The following is a 6000-nucleotide window of genomic DNA, read 5'->3' as shown; positions in this document are numbered from 1 at the left end:
AGCCTGGGTCAGGTCTTGCCTTGATGACTAATTCCTTGTGTGACCCTGGTGATTTCTTTCACCTGAGGCCTTGTTGGCCTGAGCAGTAAAACAGGGATCAAATGCAATCTCCAGGGTCTCTTTTGTCTCCACTATCTTCCTTTAGTAATGTCTTGTAGTCCTAAAGATTTTACAATTGAGGCTGGTGATTAGTAACTCCAAAATAGAAAGGGAGAGCAGGATAGGCTGGGTGGTGATGCAATAGCAAGGCTGCTCTTCAAGAACCTGGCTAAGTCGTGGGTGGTGCAATCTGGGTCCGTGACTCTGCATTCTAAAGACTCAGCTCAGCTTACCCCTCAGTCTAGACTCTACATTCTAGAGTGATTTGGCGTATTTGGTTGTCTGGGAGACATTCTAATTCTGGAGGGGTGGTTTGTCCCTTCTAGAAGAAGGCTGATCTCTAAATTCAGACTCCTGCTATTCTGAATCTTAAAATTATAGCTTGAGCCAATTCGAGTGGCTTCTCATTTTTCTTTCACATCACATTCAAGGAGCATTTCTTTCCTCTTGTTATCTAGCCCTGTCTCTTCCTATCACACTCTCAAGGATTCTGCCTAAAAGGCAGATGCCAAGCCCTGTCTACCCACTTCCCCTGAGGTATGAGTTTTATCAAAGATTTTACTTTGTTAAATGTTAGCCTTTCTGAGTTAAGCACTGTCTTTTTTTTTTTTTTTTCCTCTTAAATCCATTGCATAACAATCTCCTGTTTTAACCTTTTGCCAAATTCTACACTTCTCACTGTCAGAGGTTACTAGAGTATTTGAACAGGTAACGTCTACCTTTGAACCTCTATTGCGACAGGTTCAAAGGTTCCAGGGAGCTCACTGGCCACTCTCCGGACAGTACGCATCGGCTTCAGGTGTGGCCCCGTCCCGGGAGTTGTGGAAAAAGCAGAGGTGCTGCCTGAAAGTAGTGCGGACGCAGGGCAGCTGCCTGAGAGGAGCACGCTGCCTGGCCCCAGCAGGGAGAGATCTTCCGAGGTAAGCTGCTGGCGCTCCCTGCTCTGCAGCCTGTGTGTCTGTGGGAGAGCAGGACGGAGAAGGTTTGTGGGGAACAAAGTGGGTCGTGTGCCTATTTTCAGTCTAAGGCTCTTTTACAACATGAAAATTTGGTTGCATAGTAATCTCAGCTGTCTCGTGTGGGAGGCAAAGAAAAAAATCAGTTAGAAGGGGGTGGAGACATCACCCTGTCTGAATGCTGGAGGGAGATAAACTTGCAAGAGTAAGTTGTTAATTCTACTAAATGCAACTGAAACAGACTTAGAACCTCTCTGGGCTGTAGACAAAGCCAGGAGGTGGGTCTCTGTCATTTTCCATGGAAGTCTCTGTATGGGTTTGGCTAATGGCGGTGATCCCCATTGGGGAGGGAGGAGCAGGCTTTCCTTTGGATACTGGGGTGGTTACAGGTGTTGGACATGCGTCCCCTCTCGGCTCACCACCTCTTAGGCCGGTGGTCTTGTTCCCATGGCACAGAAGAGCAATGTGGTCTGGTTGTTACTCTGTGTGGCCCGGGCTTCGTAGCTGGGGGTGGTATGGCTAAGATTTGAGCGGGGATCAGCCTGTCACTACAGCCTGCCGCAGCAGTGCAGAATTCCTGTGGGTCGCCAACACCTTCCATTACTCCGTCAAAGCTTCGGGTGTCCATCCTACACAGCCCTGCTAGGATTTTAGAAGGACACAGGCCCTTCTGAACCTGAGCATTCAATCTTGGAGGAAACCAGTTTAAAGAAAGAAAGGCTCTTATCTTCCTGGCCCAAGCTCTTCAATCTGGTTGGTCAAAGACACCGGCACCCAGCAGAGAGCCCAGTGACACGAAGTAGCTGAGACCTGACAGCTCTTCTGTCATCCTCTGCCTCTGGGGGAGCTGAGCGCCTGCTGTATTCCTCTGCCGTGGCCCAGAAGATGAGCCTGGAGTGCTGCCTCGGCTTCCTGGGCTTCAGCGTTCTCCCCCCTGTGAGGCTGAGGGTGGGTTCTTCTGTTCTCTAGATGGTGGCTCAGCTCCTCCTGGCTTTTTAGCTCTGGGCTTTTAGGACGATATAAAGAGTGTCCATGTAAAGAGGGGGTCCTGCTGAGCTCACTGAGCTTCCCAAAGGAACCAAGGCTGGGGAAAGTGTGGCTTCACTCTGGGTGTCTGTGAGGTGGTGGGGGTGGGGTAGGGGGTAGGAGAACTCATTGTCACTGCCTTCCAGAGGCATCCCAAAGAATTTCCATCCCAAAGATGTGCATCCCAAAGAATTTTAGTGAAATACCAAGAAGTGATCTGCTTTGTCTACTATTGCAGCCGTGTGCTGGGGAGTTTTCCAGAAATTATCCAGAGGCAGAACAATGTGACAGCTAATGGCACACGTGCTCGGGTGTTTCTGTGGTTTAAAAATTGCTGAGTTTTACTGTGGCAGGCAAGGGAGGAAGCAGAATACATTTGTAATTGCAATTTTGAAATATGAAAGATGAAACGCTGATATGTCACAGGAAACAGGACAGCCCCTGTCCCTGTGACTCCTGATGTGCTCGCCGTGTTGATGCAGCTGCGTGGCTTCAGGGACCGAGGCAGGAGAAAGGGGCTGCGGGAGCCGAGGGTGACACGTGCGGGCTGGTGAGCCCTGCCAGGCTTAGCTGGCAGCAGTGCCACTTGGCCTTGGGATGCCCCGTGGCTGGATTCTCCTGTCCTGGGAACCCAGCAGGGAGCAGCAGGGTCGCCTCCCTGCCCCCGTGGTCTGAGAAGGGCCCCTCGGGTCATCTTAGTTTGGAGTTTTGTCTTAGGTTGGAGGTTGTCAGACAGGAGAAAAGGGAGGCTGGTGTGGCTGCAGCTGGTTTTGCCGCCGTCCCAGGGGGCTGGGCTGGATGAGGCTTTGCACAGCAGCCCGGGAGAATTTGGCGGCTTTCGCCTCCTGGCCAGAGTGCTTCCACTTTCAGTTGTGAAAGAAAAACCAGGAAGTGAAGTCCCCGAGCACGTTAAAAAGCCGAGCCATGTCCTGACGGGGGTGGCTCAGCCAGGACACAGCCAGGGACTCAGCCAAGGCTGTTGCCTTCATGGATGTGCTGAAGCCACCCCATCCTGGGACAAACTGGGGGTGAGGACTGAGGGGCTCGGGCACGTGTGCCGGAAGAACTGGGACCCAGAAACCCATTTGTTGGAAACAACAAGAGATGCGGCCCCCATTCAGGGTAAGGGAGCTTCTGGAGGGTGGTGGTTAGCGAGGAGCCCCGTGAGCATGAGGCACAGGCAGGGTCGGGGTTGGGGGGGACACCTGACCCCTGACCTCAGCTTTGGCAAACCCGGAGCTCCAAGTGTCCCAGCTGCACATTCAGCCGGCGCTGCTCTCCTCTGTCTCTCTCGCCTCCCTCCTGGGTATCTAAGGGATCCTTTAATTAAACCTTCCTTATCCGGAGGGGTGAGCAAAAAGGGAAATGCGGGGCCTGGGTGGGACTTTCTTTCTTCTGAGTCTTTAGGAGAGGAAACCCACAAAAGGCCTTGTTTTATGTGGACCTGCACACGTGGCGCCGCTGCTCCCTGAGGTGGGCTGGGGGTCTCCGTGGACTACAACTCCTTCCTGGGGAGCAGCCGGCTGATGAGCGACTGCTGGTGTGGGTTCTGAATAAACTTGGAGCTGCTTTAAGGGCCGAGGCCATAGGTTGACTTTAGACAGGTTTCTAGCAGTGGGCTTTAGGCAGGGACTCGGCCCCTTCTGTAGGTATCCACCTTTCTGAGGATTTGAAAAGTAGGATGGCATCTACAGGCACAAACTGTTGGTGACTGGCATTTTCTCTCAGTGGTAGTCTCTAAAATCATTCCATTTAGAAAATAAAAGATCAGCTTAGTGTTTGCTTTGTTTTTTAAGGACCACATGGTTTTTCTTGACCCCCGTATTCCAGCATGGGGGTTACTCTGTGGTGTCCCCTCCACCTGCCGGCATAACCTAGGAACAGCCATGCTATACATTCTTGCAGGCTTTGCTCTGCTTGGCACAGCAAAAGGAACAAACACCTAAATAAAGCCAGAGTCACAAATGCTTGTAGAATAAGCAGGTACTGGGCCAGGTAAAGCGGATGGCACATGATAAGGTGTAGGTGGGATGCTGCAAGGCAGACATACCACAGATAAACACATTCCAAATTAGAATTTTTTATAAACATTACCAGCCAGACTTTTCACTGAATCCTGACCTAACGTATTCTTCTCTCTCAGTCTATACCTGGCCTCTGCAGGCAGAGACCCACAGTCTTCGTGAGTCACTGAGTGCCTAAGTGCAAATATTGCCCTTGGGATGTGGATGCCACAGCAAGGCTGGGGGTCAGGAAGAGGGAGGGATCAAATGGAGAAAGGGAAGATGAAAGCAAGTGAGCACCAGCTAATGGTGGGCACCCTTACCCTTAACAAGACAGCCCTACAGGTGGCTGCTTTCACCATTGAATGATTGAGGGAGAAGGCTCAGAGTGGTGAAGCCGCTTTCCCAAGATCACAGAACAGTCAGTTGTCAAAGTGGGACTGAAGGCACATTCACTCAGTCTGATCCTAAATCCAGGCTCCCTGCCTTCAGATTTCCTAGAGAATTTTGTTTGTAAAAAGATTTTCCTGATAATGTGGGCAGGTACTAAGTCCATGATTTGCTAGATGCTTTCAGCTAGACGTTTTTCTAGAACTGCCAGTGTTACAGCTCCCAGTCATTGAGTATTTCCTATGGGGGGCACCAGCCTAGCTGTTTGAGGAGGCTTTTATTTCTTGATCTTCTGTAGTCCTATGAAGTAAGTACTTAGTGTCATAGCTGGGGAAAACGAGGCTTAGAAATAAACTGGACACACTAAAGAGAAACTGGAGCTAGAATTTGAACTCTGTATCATTTAGTCCCAAAGGTAAACAGCACTTAGTTCTGGACTCCAGTGCACAGGCCCAAGAATTAAAAACTGGAAGAAATTTCTCTGTTGGAAACACCCCCATCTCAAATCCATGAGACAGGAAGCAAACTGGTGGTTGTGAGCGGTTCGGAAGAGAAAGGAATGGGGACTAGTGACTTAAGGGGTACCGGGATTCCTTTGAATGTGAAGAAAGCTTTTTGGAATCAGACAGAGGTGTGCTGGTCACGTGATGCTGTGAACATACTAAATGCTCTCAATCCTCCTTTCTAAAATGCTTTGTTTAATGTTATGTAAGTTGCACCTTAAAAAAAAATGCTCCCATGTCCAGGCAAGTGCCCTGACCCACCTGTGGGGTACATCCTGAGGCAACCCCATGTCTGGCACCTCCATCAAGTGGTGCCATGACCCCAGCAGCCCGAGGTTGGCCACCACTGGCTCTTCCACGTTCTGCTGTGATGTGTCTAGGTCTGCCTCTGCCCTGTGTGCCCTGAGATCAGAAATGGACTCTCCTTGCACCTCTCTCTGGCACAGGGCCTGATGCTTCCCAGACTCTCAGCTCGTGTTGTTTGAGTAAATACAGAAGTGTTTGAGTTTGGAAGGATGTCAGGTGGCCCTCGCACTGCTGTGACCAGCCCACGTCTCAACCCTCTCTGGGAGTGCTGGTAGCAGATCTCTGGTCTTAGGGTGGGATGTGGGGAGATGGCTGGGTCAACACCCAGAAGTGGCCCATGCCCTCTCCAACTAGAACTTCTCTGTTTACTTCGAAATGAGTTGTTAAGACCTTTGCACGTAAGAGCAGGGCAATTATAGCCCAAAGCCCATGACCAACTTCTCTTTGGGCACATCTCAAACTAGAACATCTGTTGTTGACAAGAAGTTGGAAATCGAAGCAAGTGGATGAGAGAATGGGACCTAGCATTTATAGAGAACTACCTTCTCATGCACCTGACAGTATTCTAGAAGGTCAGCTCACAGTATCCCCTCTGAATAGGGTTATTACTGCCCCTTTGTGTGTGCAATTGAGAGAAACTAATGTTCATGGCATTAACTGGCCCCAGGGCCACACATCTGATACGTGGAGAAGGCTGGTTCTGACACCTGGAAAGAC

General features: G+C 50.4%; 1 protein-coding gene across 2 annotated transcripts in view; it reads left to right on the top strand.

The window, feature by feature from the left end:
• The first annotated feature begins 989 nt into the window (after positions 1-989).
• The window catches only part of ACSL5 (acyl-CoA synthetase long chain family member 5), a 43901-nt gene continuing 38890 nt past the window's right edge, over positions 990-6000 (top strand). Inside the window, exon 1 of one of the 2 annotated variants that reach the window (XM_037496511.2) lies at positions 990-1019. The gene's annotated coding sequence lies outside the window, so the exon portion shown is untranslated. Of the gene's footprint in view, positions 1020-2954; positions 3204-6000 lie in introns of those variants that run through there. The other variant, XM_037496510.2, reaches the window with a different exon arrangement.

This window comes from Talpa occidentalis, unplaced genomic scaffold (assembly GCF_014898055.3).
Source record: "Talpa occidentalis isolate TD23 unplaced genomic scaffold, MPIMG_talOcc4v2.1 talOcc4.8, whole genome shotgun sequence".
NCBI classification, from domain to species: domain Eukaryota; kingdom Metazoa; phylum Chordata; class Mammalia; order Eulipotyphla; family Talpidae; genus Talpa; species Talpa occidentalis.
Note: the sequence above shows the minus strand (reverse complement) of the source record. Positions and strands in the feature narration are given on the sequence as shown.